We start from the raw sequence: 19,994 nt of genomic DNA on the forward strand, positions 1-19,994 counted from the left end.
AGGAACATTACTATGAACTTCAGCTGTTCAAAGACTTAGAATGACTGCTTGATATTAAGCACATAACTTTTACTCAGGCTTCTTTCCTAATTTATTCTATCTGGAATATGCAAGGATGAATATTAAACACTTTAAAATTAGGAGCAATTTTGTTCACAAATTTTGTTTTTATAAACAAACTATTTCTTATGCTTCCCCAAAATACTCCAAACTGCTATGCTAAAGTCCCTAAGTAGTCATATAATTCAGATTATGAAAAAGTTATTCTTTGCTTTTTATATAGAGCAATTAATTTTGTTTATTTCATCTACCCAGTAAGGAAGGTTCTAAAATCTAAATCTAAGGACAAATTCTGACCACAGATACTCACAAAAGCAATTTTGAGTCTCTGGGGTCACATTTGAACAGCCTAGGATACAGTTTCACTTACTAATGCCAATCACTTTCTGAGTCCTAAATATTGACTCAAAGAGAATCTGCTAGAAAATCCAATTATTTTCCAGCAAGTTACCTAATGAGGAAACAGAAAGGACACATAGTAAAGAACTCAGATTTTGGTCATACATTTGGAGGGCATTAACTGAATATCTGTATTTTATAGTACTTGCTACTTGCAATGTTTTGGCTATTAGTATTAGTTCCTTCCCTTATAAGATTCCAAAGTATTAATCATAGCCTTCTTGAGAAAGCCTGGATGGTTTCATTTGTTGTTGTTGTTGTTGTTCTTTTTTTTTTTCATTTGTTCTTTGTAACCTCAGTGGCCCGCAAATGCCTGGCACAGAGTAGGTGCTTAATAAACTTGTTGTTTGATTAACATTATCTCCATTTTACATATGAAGAAACTAAGACGAAATGATTATGGGAACTGCTCACAACACACTGTGATTCATTTCAATTCAATTCCATAAGCATTTATTAAGCACTTATTATGTTCCCAGTATGAGGCTAATACATAGTTCATCTTCTTTAGCAGTCAGGGAACTAACCCTTATTAATTGGTACAGTGAAATTTCAATTAATTATTACCCTTTACCTTTGTATTGCTTTTCTTGAGAAAGAGGCAAATCATGAGAAAACAAATAACCAGGGTTTAGTTAAGAAAATAGCAATCTATGCCTTCTATATTCCAGTTAGACTATTCTACAAAATATTACAACAAGAATATTCCACAAAAATAAATTATATCAATGGGATCATAGATTTAGAGATGGAAAGGACTTGAAGATTGTTCTAGTCTAAATCTTTCCTTTGGGTAATAGGAAAATGAAGCACAGTTAAATAAGCCTTCCTAAGGTCAAAGAGGTAGTTAGTTGCATAACTTCAACTAACCTCTATAACTCCTGGCTCCTTAATACAGGAGTCTCCCTAGATAGAACTCAGGGCTTGGAGTCAGGAAGACCTGAGTCCAAATTCTGCTTCAGATGCTTGTTAGCTGGGTGACCCCTGGGAAAATCATGTTAGCTCACAGGCTGTTTCCTTATGTGTAAAATGAAAGGGTTGGACTCAATGGTTTCTATGGTATCTTCCAATTCTAATCTATCATTCGATGATCCAAAATGATCTTTTCTTTATAATAAGAATCCTGAGGCACTCCAAGGATTATGTTGTACTGAAGAAAGAGTTGCTTTTTAAGGCTGGAGATTGTACTTTTTAGAATGATTTTTGTTGAAACCATCCAATTTTTTTAGGGGTTTATCCCTCAGTTGACCAAAAATTCAATTACAGAAATAAAACATTCCTTAGAGAGGCAGCATGGGTGGTTTAGCAGATAAAACGCTAGCCTCAGGAATCAGAAAGACCTCGGTTTAAGTCCCATCTCTGATGTATTTTGGTTGTGAGACCCTGCTCAAGTTACTTAACATCTCAGTACCTTGGTCAACTTTTTTTTCCCTTTTTTTGTTTTGTTTTGTTTTGTTTGTTTTTGCAGGGCAGTGAGGGTTAAGTGACTTGCCCAAGGTCACACAGCTAGTAAGTGTCAAGTGTCTGAGGTCAGATTTGAACCCAGGTCTTCCTGAATCCAGGGCCGGTGCTTTATCCACTGCGCCACCTAGCTGCCTCCTTGGTCAACTTTTTAAGACAAAGTTAGAAAGAGGTTGTTATCTTCATTGATGATGGAAATTTCCATACAGACAGTTCTCCACACCAGTGTAATCCCTTCTGCTCCTCTCACTCTCTAAACAATCATTTCAAAATATTCCCAGCATTCAAGATAACTTGAGGCTTTATAATATGACAGACTACTTCGGAATACTATACTGTTTGAATTAAAAACTAAAATATGAATTTTAATTCAATTCACATGATGAGACAAAAGACGTTATCATATTAATGTTGGGAAGGAAATCTATATTGGACTATTTCTTAGCAATAACAGCTCACATTTATTTACTATTTTAAGATTTTAGAAAAGGTTTTCCAAACAAAACCCAATGCTGTAGGTTGGGGGGTGGGGAGGGACTTTGAACCTGTGGTTTCATCAGTGAGGAAAATTCCCAAGGTGTAAATTAGTACCACCAACTCCTCTATACTTACAGTTTTGGAGAATTGCCCGAGGCACTGAAAGGTTAACCCCCATGGTCACAGAAATAACATGTGTTAGAGGTAGCATTTGAACCCAGGTCTTCCTGACTCCAAAGCCAGCCCTCTATCCTCCTTAGGAAGGTTAAGTTAGGTCATACCTTTAGCATACAACTGAAACCTAAGTCTTCTGATGTCCAGATCTCTTTCTACCACATAGCAGCTGTCTCTTTGCAAAGTATGGCCCAAATAGTATTGACCACTGACATAAATAACTTGGGAATAAAAATAAACCAGCTGCTATATGAAACTTCAGTGTAGCAGGAAACAAAAGAATTAGTGAGATGATAGTAAAGGACTAAAAATAACACCTCGGATAAGACAATAATCAATAGTGAAAATTGATAATAAAAGGTATTATATCAGTAACAATGAAGGAAAATTGGAGGTGACAGAGACCAAAATAATGGCATCTGAATTTCCAGTGTCATAGACAAAGCAAACTGGAAAACAGAATAGGATTTTGGATTATACATATAAATTCAGTGCATCATGAAGCCAGAAGGTAATAGTGTGATAGCCTGCTTTTTTTTTATTACCATGCTATTCTTAAAATTATAGAAGTATCATAAATATGCATGAAATCAACAATGAACGTTTGAGCAAAATGAACTGGTATCTGCTCCTCTACCAAAGACACAATAGCTTATCTTATCCCCATTCTTCATGCTCCTGCATCTCTGTTTTCCTAAATCCTAATCTTGCATTATGCCACTTTGTCCTATTCACCTGGAATGGCTTCTTCTTTCCTCTAGGGAGTAGGGAGGAAGGAGGGCTGCATACCCCGGAGACTGAGGACTAGATTCTCTACATCAAAATGTCACCAAATCCCTCTAATTGAGAGGCCTCATGGTGAACTGCATGTTCTTTACAGCCCTGAAAGCCCTGTGCTCACGGATGTTAAGTAACAGTATGTTCTCAGGAAAGTAGCAGGAGGGACTGCTTGTGTGGAAACTAAAAAAAGATAAAAGGGAACAAAATGAGTCTCGTGTGGCTATGCAGGTAACACCATGTTTTCAAATCCTTACTGAAGCAGAGCTTCAAAAGAGGGTCGATATAGATGGGGCAGCTGGAAAATCACAGCGTCGGACTGAGCGTGTTGTACAATATGGCAGTTAAGAATGGGAAGGCTTTGGGGGAAGATTGGGGTGGGAGGAAACCAAGCCATCCAGCACCAGGCACTGCAAATGTCCATAAGGGCAAGGGAAAGGACAGACATTTTCAGTGAAGAAAGGAATGCTGGTCACAAATTTGTCTTTTCATCAGGTGACAAATAGTTAAGTCAATATTTGATTCAAAGAGGATTTATTAATAAGCACCTGTTATTTGTTTTTTTTTTTTTAGCACCTGTTATTTTCAAGGCTCAGTAAATAGAGCTCTGGGTTTAGAGACAGAAAGACCTGAGTTCAAATCAAGCCTCAGTCATTTACTAGCTTTGTGACCCTGGATAAGTCACTTCACCTCTACCTTAATCTGTTGGAGAAGGAAATAGCAAACCACTCTAGTATCTTTTCCCAAGGAAACCTCCATGGACAGTGTGGTCCGCAGGGTCATGAAGAGTTGGACACCACTGAACAACCACATTTTCAAAGCACTGTGCTAGATGCTGGGGATATCAGGACAAACCCCCCCAGTCCCTGTTTTCAAGGAGCTTATGATTTACTGGAATGATACTAAAAACCTTCAAAATCTGGTTCTAACCTACCTTTCCAGTATTATTACACATTATTCCCTTTCATGCACTTTCATAGTCTAGTCAAAAAGAGCTGCTTGTTGTTCTTGCATCTCTGTGCTTGGAATGAGCTCCCTTGTCATCTTGGATTCTTGGAATTCCTAGTTTCTTTCAAATTCAGCCCAAGTGCCACTTCCTTTTCTGATCCCCCAGCTGCTTGACTCTTTCCTTGAAATCACTGTGCATGTACTTTGTATTTATGTGTTGTTGAGGCAACAAGGTGGCACAGAGGATAGAGAGTTGGACCTAGAGAGAGAAGGCCCGAGTTTGAATTCTACCTTAGATATGGTATCATACTGGGTAAGTCACTTAATCTCTCTCTGGCTTGTTTCCTCAATTTCTTATCTGTAAAATGAAGGAAATAACACCTACTTTTCTGGGTAGTTGTGAGCATATGATGAGAATATATGTGTAAAGCACTATGTAAAGGCTAATAATAATACTTTATTATTATTATTTCTCTAAATGGTCTGAAAGCTTCTTGAAGATAAGGAGTGTTTAATTTTTGCCTGGTACAGTGCTTGGCACATATTAGGTCCTTAATAAATGCATACTGATTACCTATATGAGGAATGATTTGATGTTTCTTGATGGATGTAACAAGATTGATGCTTCTCATAGCATTTTTTTTTTTTGGCGGGGCCATGAGGGTTAAGTGACTTGCCCAATGTCACACAGCTAGTAAGTGTCAAGTGTCTGAGGCTAGATTAGAACTTGGGTCCTCCTGAATCCAGGGTCGGTGCTTTATCCACTGCGCCACCTAGCTATCCCCTCTCATAACATTTTAAGAATTTCCTTCAGAGCTTTTGACTGATTCTTTTGAATTACCTCGCTGACAGATAAAATGTCACCTTTTGGAGGGTAGATTTATGTTTCAGAAAAAGTCAAAAGCTATTTGAAGCCAATAATGGTCAGTTAGGTAGGTGTTTTGCTGAGAACTGTTCGAGGGATAAGGTATGACTATAAAGTAATAATACAGATTGTCTTGTATGGTTTACAACCTAATCCTGGGGTGCAGGACATTGTACAAAGAGAACAGACCCCAGAGCCAAAGCCCGGGGTTCAAGTGCCATCTCTGAGTCCCTATTAGTATGAATAATCCCTTGAGATGGTTACTTTATTCAAAATCACATTGCATATTTCCACTGGGCTGGAAGCAATGATCACATCTGACATAATCATAACTTTGAATAGTGTGAATTGGAATACTTGTTACCATTTCAAGGGATTCATTATTCACACTAATCAGGACCTAGCTATACCGGTCATGTGACGATGGGGGAGTCGTTTAACTTATTAGTGCTCTCGAAAATTCTCTAAGAGTATAGGTTGCAGAGCAGACACCAACCTGCACTGTTCATGGGAGGTCCTCATTTGGGAATTCCATATTCCAATGAAAACATGGTTCTAGTCTCTATCACAACCCTTGTAACCAGCTCTGAAGGTTGTTCCACAAGAAGTATCCTCCAAATATTTCTCACAATGTCTGAATGAGCATATATTCTCTTATGGTGATTATCTTGAAGTATGCTACTTATTTGGATGGTTGGATATGGAATTATGGAATATTTGTAAAAAATATTAAAAATACATATAGAATATTTGTAAAAAATTTAAAAATAATAAAAGAAATCAAAATCTCATTACATTTTTAGTCAATCCTCATAATCCAAGTAAAAATTTTTTCTTTTCAAACAGTATTTAGTGATCACTCCTAGACTTAGTCTCCTATAATCATTCAGCTAAACAGAAGGGTCCTTGTAATTCTTCATTCTTTATTGCTCTGCCATCTGAGAACAATTTTCATTACCTTGGTTGGTTGTTAGTTTAACTTGATTTCAGTCTGGGATAAACTTGGTTGACTCAGTACTTTGGACACAAAATGAACACAGAGGGAAGAAACAATTAAACAATTTTATCGAGTCCAGGAATTTACTTTGAGTTTGATTTAGATATAAAGATTTAGTAACCTGTTAAAAACCACTGAAGACTAAAACTTCTCTCTTTTTGCATATACAATATATACAAAATTGTTTTTGTCACTGAGAGTGGTAACATATATAATAATTGCTTAGCACAGTGCCTGGCACATAGAGGTGCTTAATAATTGCTTGCTGTTTACTGATAACTGGCACAAACAGACCTGATAATTAAAAGTAAAAAGAAACATAAATGGAAGTAATGAAAGCTGACTTTACTCACTTAATTGGAGAGTGGGTCCCCCAATTAGATAGAGTGATAGATAAATGATAGATGATAGAAAGATAGACAGACAAATAGATATAGATGGACCAATATAGAGCTACCTGGAGTCAGGAAGATGAGTTCAAATCCAGACATTGACTACCTGTGTGACAACAGGTAAGTCACTTATTTAACTTCAATCTGTCTCAGTTTTCTTAACATAAAACAGAGATAAGGATAGCACCTACTTCTCAAGGCTATTGTGAGAAGAAATTAAGATAATATTTGTAAATCACTTAACATGCTGCCTGGCACATAATTAAGTGGTTAGTTACTTAATAAATAACTGCTTCTTTCCTGATTCTTTCCATGCAGTTTGTCAAGCCATTCTCTTCCTCCAGAAAATAGTGAAATTAGGAGCAAGTTAAGAATTTGCCTCTCGAAGCAGCTAGGTGGCGCAGTGGATAAAGCACTGGCCCTGGATTCAGGAGTACCTGAGTTCAAATCCAGCCCCAGATACTTGACACTTACTAGCTGTGTGACCCTGGGCAAGTCACTTAACCCCCCCCCCCCAAAAAAAAAGAATTTGCCTCTCACTTGAGCCCCATACCACAGTCCTGCTCCAATGATTCATTATGGTATTGGTGGTGACCCTGAATCATGAAAGGTTATTACAACACTCTACTAGCTCTGGTAGGTACAATCAAACTAGAGAGACTTATTGTTGGACTCGAATACCAGCCCAGTGAACCACGGAGAGGCTCCTCACCTGCTTGGCTGCAAGGGTCTTTGGTCACAAGAAATTCTAAACATCAAGTTGTGGAGGGTGGTTCCCTGCATTAGTGAAGGGGATGTCCTTATCAAGGAAATCACAGATCTTTGCTTGAGACCCCAACATAAAAATCAAAGGCTCATACCAGAAAGTCAAAGAAATCTATAGCACCTAGGTACCACAAGGATACTAATCAATCAATCAACCAATAAGTGGTTTGTTTTTTTTTAAGCACCACACTATGGATCAGGCACCATGCTAAACACTGGAAATACAAAGAAAAGCAAAAACACAAAATAGTCCCTGCCCTCAAGGAACTTAGAGCTACCACTGATAGTTGTTTTAGGCATTTTCATTTGCGGCAAACTCTTCATGACCACATTTGGGGTTTTCTGGCAAAGATACTAGAGTGGCTTGCCATTTCCTTCTTCATATCATTTTACATATTGTGTAATTTAAGATTCTAAATGTGGATTCTAATCTGTTCCCCCAGTTTTGGGGGAAACTGACTAAAATCACTGATAAAACGAATTTAGGTTTTTAAGGGTTTATTGGAAAATAGAAAGAAAAAGATTGAGAACAGAATTCCAACAGCCTGGCATTCCTATCTTTCCTCAAATTTCCTGTGAAGTCCTCTGCCGCCACCACCATCAAGTCAGGAACCCAAAAAGCCCAGAGCTCTCCGCACAGGCTACTCTTTCCTCCTTCCTGTCTCCTCCCAGACCATAGGAGGTTCCTCAAGTTGATTGGCTGGTAGCCTTGATAGACAGCACCCATGAGCAAAGTCATTTCCTGACGCCAAGGAAAAGCCACAATGCCTCTGAGGCATTTTCCTCATGGTGGAGCTTTCCCACAGCAAGTCTCCAGTAGGTGGCATCATTCCAATCATTACAATATGAAGATACCGAGGCAAACAGGGTTAAATGACTTGCCCAGGGTCACACAGCTAGTACGTAGCTAAGGCCACATTTGGACTCAGAAAGATGAATTTTCCTGACTCCAGGCCCAGGACTTTATCCACTAGGGCACCACCAAGCTGCCCTTGTAATTCACAAAGCTCTTTCTATCCCTGATTTCTCTTGGTACTCATTACAACCTTAGGAAATAGGTGGAGCAAGCATTATTATCCCCATTTTACAGTTGAGCCGAGGGTCACACAGCTAGTTAGTACCTGAGGCTGGATCTGAACTCAGCTCTTCCTGATTCTAGCTCCTATGCTCTGTCTACTGCCCCACCTAGCCACTTAGGTCATTGAAGGGAACACTCTCATCCATGAAATGATTGAGTCATTCAAGTATCTAAGTACCAAAACTTGGGTAGAAAGCAATGTGGTAGAGTTGAGAGAGTGCTGTTTGGAGTTGGCGGACCTAGGTTCCAATACCAGCTCTGCAATCTACTACCTAGGTAACTTTGGACAACTCACAACTCCTTTGGGCCTCAGTTTTCTCAACTGTAAAACAATGAAGATGCTGATCTCTGTGACATCTGAGGTTACTTCCAGCTCTAAGTCTATGATGCTGTGTGTGAGCACCTTCTGGTACTTCCTCTGTCTATGCATGTTCAATCTTGTCAAGACTGTGATTGTTGAATGGTATATACACATATCAATTTGAATTGGGATGGCCTGAAATCAGGAAGATCTGAGTTCAAATTCAGGCTCAGACACTTACCAACTATATGATCTTGGGCAAGTCACCAAACCTCCATTTGCCTCGATTTCCTCATCTGTAAAATGAGGATAATGATAGCATCTGCCTCCTAGGTTTGTTGTGAGGATCAAATGAGACAATATTTGTACAGTGCTCAGCACCGTGCCTAGCACATAGCAGATTCCACATAGTAGTGGTGAAGTGAATCCTATCAGTTGTTAAGATGGTCAAAATTATCAAGTCATCTGTGGTCATGTTGCAGATTTTAAACCAGGTCCATATACTGAGAAAGAAAGAGAGAAAAGCAGCACTCTTAGTTTGAGGACACCAATCAAACCCCTAGTAAGTAAGCAGAATCGGGCCGTTCCCACCGAGAGAGATGCTGAAGAGTCACAGCAGGCCTGGGAATTGCCAAAGACTGGTAAGTAATTACCAAAACAGCAGGGGCTCCCAGAGAATCGAGAGAGAACTGGGAGAGAGGGGGCGCCAGCTGTGGGGATGGAGCTGTCACTAGAATGGGAACCACCTGGCCAAGGAAAGCTGAAGTTAGCAGCCAGCAGTGAACCAGCAGGAATCTGGGAAGAATAAAAGAAGAAATGAGAAACCATTTAGATGGGATGGGTTCAAGAGCACAAGTGGCAAGGCCCACTTCATCAAAGGCCAGAGCAAAAGAGGATTAAAAAAAAGTGGAATAAACTACCAATACTGGCTAGCTGTGGGAAAGCTGCTGATTACATTAGATCTGGCCATGCCCTGGCTAGTCTTAATAATATCCATGGTGGGGCTACAGTCTTAGAGTAGACTGGGTGCATATTCATAAGACTAGCCACAGAGAGGGATTTTATCCCCACTCTCTTACATATTGGCTCCTCCAGGAATGGAGAAATATTTATCTGCCCTGATGTGCTCTTGGGCCAGGAAAGAGCTGCAGAAGGATGGAGGGTGTGGCCACATCTCAGTATTTTGAACGTTTTCAAGTATAACCAACCTTTATTTCCTGAGTACCTCTTAATTGACTAACCTCCATGAAGTCAGGGATTACACCTAATTTTTTTTTGTACTTTCTATAGCATTTAGCATAATTCTTGGCAAAAATCTAGGTCTCAGTAAAGAAATATTTAGCTTGATATATTTTTCTTTACTTCTCTTTTTAGACCCAAACTTCATCATTTAGTTTTTCTCTGCAGTTTTCCCAAGACTGTTCATATTTACCACCTCCTAAGTTGGACCTTAAAGGAAAGAACAAGATGTTGGAAGAGGGGATGGCGGATATTGGGACTGCCTGAACTAAAGCGTGGGGGTGGAAGAGGACAGGGCAAGAAGGGGGAAAGGTGAGGCATCTGATTTGGCTGGAATGTAGAATGTAGGAAGGAGAGTGACATGTGATATGAGTTGGAACTAGATTATGGAGGGCCTTGAAAGCCAAACTAAGTGTTCTTGGGGAATCACTGAAGCTTGTTGAGCAGGGGGAAATTGGGATCACTGTATTAGGAAGTCTGTCATCAGCAGTGGGATTAGAATGGTCAGAAAGGAGGGGCAGCTAGGTGGCGCAGTAGATAGAGCACTGTCCTTGGATTCAGGAGGACCTGAGTTCAAATCTGGCCTCAGACACTTGACACTTACTAGCAGTGTGACCCTGGGCAAGTCACTTAACCCTCATTGCCCCACAAAACAAAAAAACAAGCAAAAAAGAATGGTCAGAAAGACCAGTTAGGATGATTCAATAGTATTCCAGATGACAAGTAATAAGAAGTTGAACAATGATGGCTACAGTGGTCCTGGAATGAAGAGCACAAGATATATAAGGGATATGGAAGAGGTAAAAAATGATAGAACTTGGCAAGGAAGTCAGCGAGCTCAGATGAACAACATTCCAGGGTGTTAAAAGAACTGGCAGATGTGAGTGCTGAGCCACAGTCAGGGATGCTGAAAGATGCTGGAGAGAGGGAAAGATGCCACAGGAGAGGAAAAGGGCAAATAAGGTTCCGATTTTCAAAAAAAAATAGGAAGACAATGAAAATAGGAAGTAGAGGCCATTGGACCTGATTTAGATTTCTAGAAAAAAATTCTAAAAAGATGTATTAGACAGTGAACATCTAGCAAAGGAAGAAGTGAGGGAAAGTCTGGATGACTGGAAGAAAGCAGATTCAGTAAAGTGGTGAGGATGTCATCCAGATTTCAAGAGGATGATTAAGAGGGAGTGAAAGCAGACTATTCTATCTTGAGGTTTGGTGCTGGTGGGGAGAGAGAGATACAGAGAGACAATGAGATAGAAATAGAGAGACACAGAGAGAGTAAGGTGCAGAGAAAGAGGAGGGGAAGGGAAGTTGGGAGGGGGAGAAAGGGAGAGAGACAGAGAGAGAGGGACAGACACAGACAGAGAGACAGAGAGACAGAGTCAGAGAGAGACACACACACACAGAAAGAGAGAGACACAGAGAGAGAGAGAGAGAGAGAGAGAGAGAGAGAGAGAGAGAGAGAGAGGGACAGACAGACAGAGAGAGAGAGAGAGACACAGAGTCAGAGACACACACACACACACACAGAGGACACATGATTGATGGAACAAGGTTCATGGAGTAGATACAAGGATGATAGCATTATAAAATCATATGATGCTTCATTTAGGGCTGGGAGACTATGTAGCCCAATCCCATTAATTTCATAGATTGAGAAAACTGATGCCCAGAAAGGTAAAGTGACTTGCTCTAGGTCACACAGGTAATAAAGAGAAGAGTCAGGGTTCAAATCAAGGACCTCTGACTCCAAAGAGGTGCACCAAGGCTAAAGTAAAGGGGCAAACCTTGACAAAGAGGAAAATAATCTTATTCTATTTCATTCGCACCTCACACTCTACAATTCTGGGATGAAATACTGTTACTATTATATGATTAGCCACTGTTCACAGCTCTTCAATGACTTTAATTCTCATACCTTGAATACTTCTACTTTCCATCCTATTTTGGGGGAGCAGTCAAGCTGGGAGATAGTTTTACTTCCCTAGGATAGAAGTTTCTCATCTCTGTTCTAAGATATTTTTCAGTTTTTCTTCCCTCAAAGGATAAAAATAAAACTTTTCAAGGCTGTTTAGTCTGCAAAAAAATTTTTATTTCATTTCTTGTATTCTCATTCTACTATTCTGTTCTCTGAGGTTGGCAAGATAGGCATTATTATCCCTATGTTATCCATGTGGAGAGTGAAGTCCAAAGAGTTTAATCATTTAAAGCTTTTCATAGCCTGGCTCCAGCCTCTATTTCCAGACATCATGCATTACTCTCCTTTCTGATCTCCATGGTCCAGTCACTTTGGCCTTCAGATGCGCCACTCTGTCTCCCATCTTTCTGCCATTGCATGGGCTGTTTGTTGTGCATGCCTGGAATACACTCCCTCCTCACCTGAGCCTTGGTTTTCTTGGCTTTTCTCAAGACTCATTTGAAATCCCACCATCTACAGGATGTTGCTTCCAGTCCTTTCTACAGCTAGAGCCTCACCCTCTGCAAATGTTCTTTTTTTTTGTGTTTTGTTTTGTTTTGTTTTGTTGAGGCAATTGGGGTTAAGTGACTTGCCTAGGGTCACACAGCTAGTAAATGTTTAATGTCTGAGGCTGGATTTGAACTCAGGTCCTCCTGACTCCAGGGCCGGTGCTTTATCTACTATACCACCTAGCTGCCCCTCTGCAAATGTTACAAATCAGGACTTGATTTATTGTTTATCTGATCATCTAGATTTAAGAAGGTGATAGGGGTGGGAGGGGGCAGCTAGGTGGCACAGTGGATAGAGCACCGGCCCTGGAGTCAGGAGGACCTGAGTTCAAATCCAGCCTCAGACACTTAACACTTAACTAGCTGTGTGACCCTAGGCAAGTCACTTAACCCCACTTGCCTCACCAAAAAAAAAAAAAAAAGTGACAGAAAAAGTGTTTAATGCAAATCAAACTTAAAAGTACATCTCCCTGAGCAGAACCAGGAGCACATTGTACACAGTATCATCAACATTATGTGTTGATCAACTGTGATAGACTTGACTTTTCTCAGCAATACAACGGTACAAGACAGTTCCAAAGGACTCATGATGGAAAATGCTCTCCAAATCCAGGAAAAAAAGAACTGTGGAATATGGATGCAGATTGAACCATACTATTTCTTTTGTTTTTGGTGCTGTTGTTTTTCTTTTTTGAGGTTTTCCCTTTTTGCTCTGATTCTTTCACAGCAAGACTAATGCAGAAATATGTTTAATGTTATTGTACATATATAACCTATATCAGATTACTTGCTGTCTTGGGGAGGGGGAAGGGAGGGAGAAAAATTTGAAACTAGAAATCTTATAAAAATAAATGTTGAAAACTATCTCTACATGTAACTGGAAAATAATAAAATACTTTTATAATTAAAAAAAGTGCATCTCCCTTCCCTCATTGTTAAACACGTCAGCACATTGCTTGTTATTATCCAACTATTCTGTATCTGTCCCCTATGTACATTTTTATATTTACATGTTGTAAATACTTTAGGATGTGAGTTCCTTGAGGAAAGAGAATGTTTTTGCCTTTCTTTGCATCCTGAGGGCTTAGTACAGGGTCTGGCATATATAGTAAGCACTTAGCAATTGGCTGTGGACTGACCACAACCTCTTTCATACTTCTACTTAGAATCCCTATTTTTCTTCAAAGCTCAGCTCAAAGGCTACCTTCTCCATTAGGCCTTTTCTGACCCCTTTTCTAAGTTGTTAATGCTTGCCACTCCAATAGAAGTTGAGGGCATGGACTATTTTATTTTTGTTTTTATATCACCAGCACCTAGAACTCTTCCTGACATATAATAGAAAGGAAACAAATATTTATTAAATGCCTGCTATTTGCCAGGCACTGTACTAAGTGCTTTACAAATCTCTTCTCATTTGATTCTAACAAGGAGGAAACTAAGGCAGGCAGAAGTTAAGTGATCTGTCCAGGATCACACAGCTAGTAAGTATCTGAGGCTATATTTGAACTCAGGTCTTACCTGACTCCAGGCCCAGCACTCTATCTACTATGCTACTTAGTTGCCTAATTAATTTGTTAGTAGCTTAATTGACCTAGTAAAAGACAGATTTAGGCTTTAAACATATGGTTTATAACTCCTAATCCAGCAGTCTTTCTACAATGCCATGCTATCATGTTGGAAGAATTAGAAACATATATCCATTAGAAAAGCAAGAGAGGACAGGAGAAAGAAGGGAGTGGTTACAATTTAAAAAGAATAGGTTAGGAAAATTATTGGAGATAAAAGGAAGAATTATAGAGTAAGGAAGATGATCTTTGGTTACATTATCAGTCTCATTCCGAAATGCTTCCACTATTATGTGACAAGAAACAACTTCACCAAATACTCAACATGCAGCACATTCTAATATGAGACTGCAATGGAGAATCTGAATCCTATTTGAGACTTTTCATTTACCACTTTTGTTATGTGGACCTCTTCCTTATTAAGTCTCTAGAGTTAATAATTTTGGAATAAGGATGAAAATGGTTCTTTCTATTGTCACATTAAAAAAAAGTAGATACCTGTAATTGTTAAACTTAAATATTCCTCTAAAAATCATCAATGATGGGTTTGGTAAATAGAGTTAAGGATCAGTTCTGCACTTGTAGGCTGGACGCTTTTCTGTAAATGGAAAGAATCCAAGAGCTGCTGAAGAGATGCTAAAAATAATCAGGATTAATAATAGAGTTATTCCACTTATTTGGCAGCAGGTGGCAGCAGTGCGCAAAAATGTATACTTAATCATAGCTAGTACTTTGGAGCTTCCTACTTGTTATTCTTAAGATACACAAAGAAAAACATGCACAAACATACTTGATCACATCAATCTATTTCCTCTGAAATTAAGAAGAAATTATTTTTTCAAAGAAAAGTATTAATCACCTTTCTCTTTCATTCATCATGACTTTCCTTCTTTCCTTTTTCCTTCCTTTTCTTCCCTCCCTCCCTCCCTCCCTCCCTCCCTCCCTCCCTTCCTCCCTCCCTCCCTCCCTCCCTTCCTTCCTTCCTTCCTTCCTTCCTTCCTTCCTTCCTTCCTTCCTTCCTTCCTTCCTTCCTTCCTTCCTTCCTTCCTTCCTTCCTTCCTTCCTTCCTTCCTTCCATATGATTCTATTTTATGTCAGTCAAATCAGAGACTCCCAATTTGAAGTATATATACCCTTGGAGGAAGCATCAAAAGAAGATATTAAGAATATTGGTAGACAGATATATTAGCCTATATTCATCAACTTTATTTTTTATGTGCACCTGCATTACAAACTCCAAGAATTTCTTTTCCTTCATGATGAATAGGAGGTATGGGAAGTTATATTGAAAATCCAGGGACACAGGGCTGGCAGTTAAGGAGCACAAGAACTTTAAGAAGGTGAGAATCCCTGAATTAAATCAAGGAAGTTTCAATGCTCCTGCAGTTTTTGACTATACAAGAAATCCCTTTTCAATTAAGTTGAGTATTCTGGAAGTATGAAAAGACTGGGGTTTAAGTCCTAGTTTTGGCATTACTTTTCTGTGTCCCTGGAGTGAAATCCCTTTGTTTTTCTGGGTATTAATTTTGTCATCATTAAAATGAGGGAATTAATGATCATAAAGGTTCCAATCAATTTAAATGTTTGAAGCTCTGATCTAGAAGAAGCAAAGAAAACAAGTCCTACCTCCTAACTAAAACTTAACTTCATTAAAAAGTAACCCATATCACAGTTGGTTTTTAGTTAAAAAAAAAAAACAAAACAAACATCTGATTGTCCCTTGAACTAGGGACCCAAGTTAATTTTGGAGGCTATGTCCATCCAACAGCTTTGACACATACTGGGTAACCTCCCCTGACAGTAAGTACTAATAGTCCTAATCGTAGTGTAAATAGCCCTAGGCATAGAATCAGAAAAACTGGGTTTGTATCCTGCTTTGGACATTTACTAGCTGTGTTATCCTCTTAACCTCTCAGTAGCTGTAAGCAACTCTAAGTATGAAGATTACTGAAGTGACAAACCACATTTGTAGATGGGAGTTTCTTCATCCCTACACCAATGAAATCGAAGGCCCAGTCCCTACACCTACATTTAAAGGTAATCCCTCCCTGTTGCTTTTATTTGAAAAAAATATATATATAGTTTGAAAAATTTTATATGAATATTTTGGTGGTGTCCTGATAAATGTTTAACAACCAGCCCGGGGGAGGGTGGGGTGGTGTGTTACAAACAGCACACTTTTACATTTAATCTTCATTATTAGCATTATTAGCATTTTCTTAAGTCTAGACAATCAATGAAACAAGAAATCATGTCTGTATTTGTAGCATTTGCTGATTTCTGAGGTCATAATGACAATTTAACAATTGTTAAGAGCTGTTCTCCAACTGGTTCCATCACATACTTGAGACAAGTTTTCCTCTGATGGATTGTAAACTCCTTGAGATCAGGGATTGTTTTTACTTTTGTCCTTATAGCTCCATCACCTTGCACAGTGTCTGGCCCATAAGAGGTGGTTAATAAATACTTGAATGATTTATCTTTATTGCCCATACCTTACAGGATGTCCTGTATAGTGGACCCTGCCCCCATAGCGAAGACCTTCCTCTGATTCTTTTAACACTAAAACACCAGTTTTTACATTGTTTCTGAAATGGAATTACGTTTTCAAAGAAAAAGTTATAACTACATTTTTCTCTTTAAAAACTGAGTTTTGAGCTCACTGAATCAAAGAAAACAAACTCTTGCCTTCGGATTGTTCATTTTTTCATGAAAATGAAAAGGCTTAAATAAATGATTTCCTGAATTTATCCAACTGAACTGACTCCCTCCCCTCAAAAAAAAAAAAAGAGAATAACCCATTATCTAGAACTCTTCCCTTCTTACATCCACCCTCTTCTCTAATTTACTATTCTTACTTTGAAACTTAATTCAAAATGCTAACACTCTAACCAACTGGATTATCATTGGAAATTTAATAAAGAGGCCATAATATTTTCACAATCTTCTTAGAATTATTATCACATCATCGGTTTTCTAAATTTCATAATCCAAATGCCTCACTTCAAATAACTGTGATGATGGGGATATTATGATTTCATTGTACCTATTGTATTTATTATCCATCTGACATAGATGGAGTACAGACAGTGCATTTGTTTCTAATATCTAACATTAAAGGGAAATATGGAGAATACCTACAATAGGTCAAAATAAAATAAATGTTTTCTAAAGATGGTTTTTAAGTTGCACAAAGTAGTTCAACAAATATATTATGGTGACACATGACATATAACCCATGTATCTTTCCCCAGGAAAAAAAAGAAAGTAATGGAATTTTCTGGTACTTACTCAGCAGGAATGCCACCAGACAGATTCTCCATGTCATTCAGTAATCACAGCACAATTAAAAAACAAAAAAGAAAAAAACCTTTCTTCCACCTCAGTATATATTAATTGTCATTTGGAGGAACATACAAATGAAGTACAATTTTGGAAAGGTCTCAGAAATTTCCTTTCCAGCATTTGACATTTTTCCTTGACTTTGGCCCTCCGGAGCAGGCTTCTTAGTTTCTCTTTCAAATATTTTTGTTACTTGGTTCAATGCCATTTCATCCTGAATTCAAATTTCCCAGGCGAGAAATATTTTTGAACAGCAGTATTTCTGCCTTCTTGACTAAGCTGGTGATATGAGAAGAATACACCTCACTTTCTCTTGAAAACTTTAGTAAATCTTTAGACCAGGACGAGACACTGTCAGCTAAGATAGTAAAGGAACAGAAATGTAGCTAACGTTTCAGAGAGCAAGTTATTTATTCACTTAAGGAATGCTCAGGGACATGGTAAGCTTCTGCAATGATTAGACAGTCAGAGGGTTAGTGAAATTTTAAAATATTTTCTGCCTTTGCTATAACTCATACTTTAAGGGAGTTCTGAAATTGTAACCCAAGCCCTTTGACTCCAAATTCAGCTAGGCAGTGTCGTCGATAAAGCTTAATAAATGCTCCTTCCCCCCTTCCTCCTTATTTTTTTCCCTTCTTTCTTCCTTTTTCCTTTCTCTCCCTCTCTTTCTTCATTCCCTTTCTCTCTTCCTTCTTCCTTTTCTCTTTCCTTTCTTTCTCGTTTTCTTTCTTTTGTTCTTTTTCTTTTCCTTCCTTCCTTCCTTCCTTCCTTCCTTCCTTCCTTCCTTCCTTCCTTCCTTCCTTCCTTCCTTCCTTCCTTCCTTCCTTCCTTCCTTCCTTCCTTCCTTCCTTCCTTCCTTCCTTCTTCCCTCCCTCCCTCCCTTAAACTAAGGGTCACAAACCCATATGGGGTCAAGTAACTGAATGTGGGGGTCATGAAAAATTTGGCAACAGTAAAAGGTTATGTATATCTATTTTATATGCCTATATATCTGGGATTGTATATAAATTTCTTGGGTGAAAGGGGGTCTCGAGTGGAAAAAGTTTAAGAAGGTCTATCTTAGATGTAGACTTTTTTTTGCATGTTATCTCCCTAAGAGAATGTGAGTTCTTTGATGGCAGGGACCCTGTTTTTGCCTTTCTTTGTATCCCCACTACTTAGCACAGTATCTAGAAAATGGTAATTGTTTAATAACTGCTTCTTGACTGATTGATACTTAATTAGAATGTTAGACTTAAAATACTCCTATAAATGTTAGATGAAAGACTACTTTCATAGAGAAAAATACTCAATGTAGTTTACATTGGCCTATAACACAATTTTTCTCATTGATTTGACTTTTTGAGTGTTTTTATCCTAGAAAAGTAGATCATTAACTTTTACAATGCTAACCTGTTCTTAGTTTAACTAAATTAATTTCCACATTAATATTTAAGAATATATTTCACACAGTTAATATATTCTGGAATATAATCTTGTGAAATCTTCTAAATAAAATCAGAGAAACACTACTTAAAAAGTTGCCTAGAAGAAATGATTTTAAAACAGTTGCGTGTATATGTTAATTGACTTTGATGTGACACTTTAAAGCTTGTGAAATACTTTATATATGTTAAAACTTCATGACAGCTGTATGAGATGGGTACCCCAGGTATTATTGCTGTCTTATAGATGAAGGAATTGAGGCATAGAGAGATTAATGGACTTCCATTGTCATAAAGCTAGTATTGGTAGAATTTGAACCCTGGTCCTCCTGACTCAAGGTCCAGCACTCTAGCCACTGTGTTTTTTCATCCTACCCTCAACTCTTAAAAACTTTAAATAATGACAACACATTTATCTCATGCTTTTACAAAGCACATTCCTCCCAATGGCCCAGTAAGATCAGTAAATTCCACTGTACTAAAACTAGAACAATTTTCATTTTTAAAACCTACTAGGAATATAGTAATAAAAATCGTGCTATTTCATGAGTCTCTCCCCTCCCCCCTTTTTCTCTTCCATAAAAGTCATTCTAAATTTATCTAAGAACTTTTCCTACTCTTTGTCTTGTATAGTAAAGCAGTGCCCCAGAGATAGATGGCCCCACCACAACACTGGGAAGATCATGTTTTTGTTACATCCAGCTACACATACTTTATCCTCTTCAATCAATCAAGAATTGATTAAGTGCCTACTATGTACCAGGGAATACCAAGACAAGTGAAGCATTTCTGCCCCAAGAAGCTTACCTTCGAATGGAGGAGACAACATACACATCCAGTATATGGGAATATATACAAGACACATGCAAGGTGGATACTAGGTACCCTTGAAGGGGAAGACAGTAGCAGCTGTGCAAACTAAGACATGGTTCATGCAGGAGTTGGAGATTGAGCTGAGTCTTGAAGGAAGCTGGGGATGGCAAGAGGCAAAGATGAGAAATAGCATTCCAGGACAGACACTTTAAAAGTCACAGGATGAGGAATGGAGTGCTCTGTTCAAAGAACAGCAAGATGACCATTATGATTGGATTGTAAAGTGTGTAAAAGAGAACAATGTTTAAGAAGCCTGAAAAGGTTGGCTTGAGTCTAGCTGGGAAGAGTCTTAAATGCCCAACAGAGGAATTGATATTTGAGTCTAGAGACAAGAGAGCTCAATCTGCTCCATCTACCAAGCTCATTGGGTCATTCCCAAACTCAGTCATTCATC

General features: G+C 38.5%; 1 protein-coding gene across 6 annotated transcripts in view; it reads right to left on the reverse strand.

Annotated features, from left to right (window-relative positions):
• Positions 1-19,994, reverse strand: part of OXR1 (oxidation resistance 1) — a 585,179-nt gene that overhangs the window by 188,493 nt on the left and 376,692 nt on the right. The gene's annotated exons all lie outside the window — the stretch shown is intronic.

The sequence above is a fragment of the Dromiciops gliroides genome, chromosome 1, assembly GCF_019393635.1.
Source record: "Dromiciops gliroides isolate mDroGli1 chromosome 1, mDroGli1.pri, whole genome shotgun sequence".
Classification (NCBI taxonomy): domain Eukaryota; kingdom Metazoa; phylum Chordata; class Mammalia; order Microbiotheria; family Microbiotheriidae; genus Dromiciops; species Dromiciops gliroides.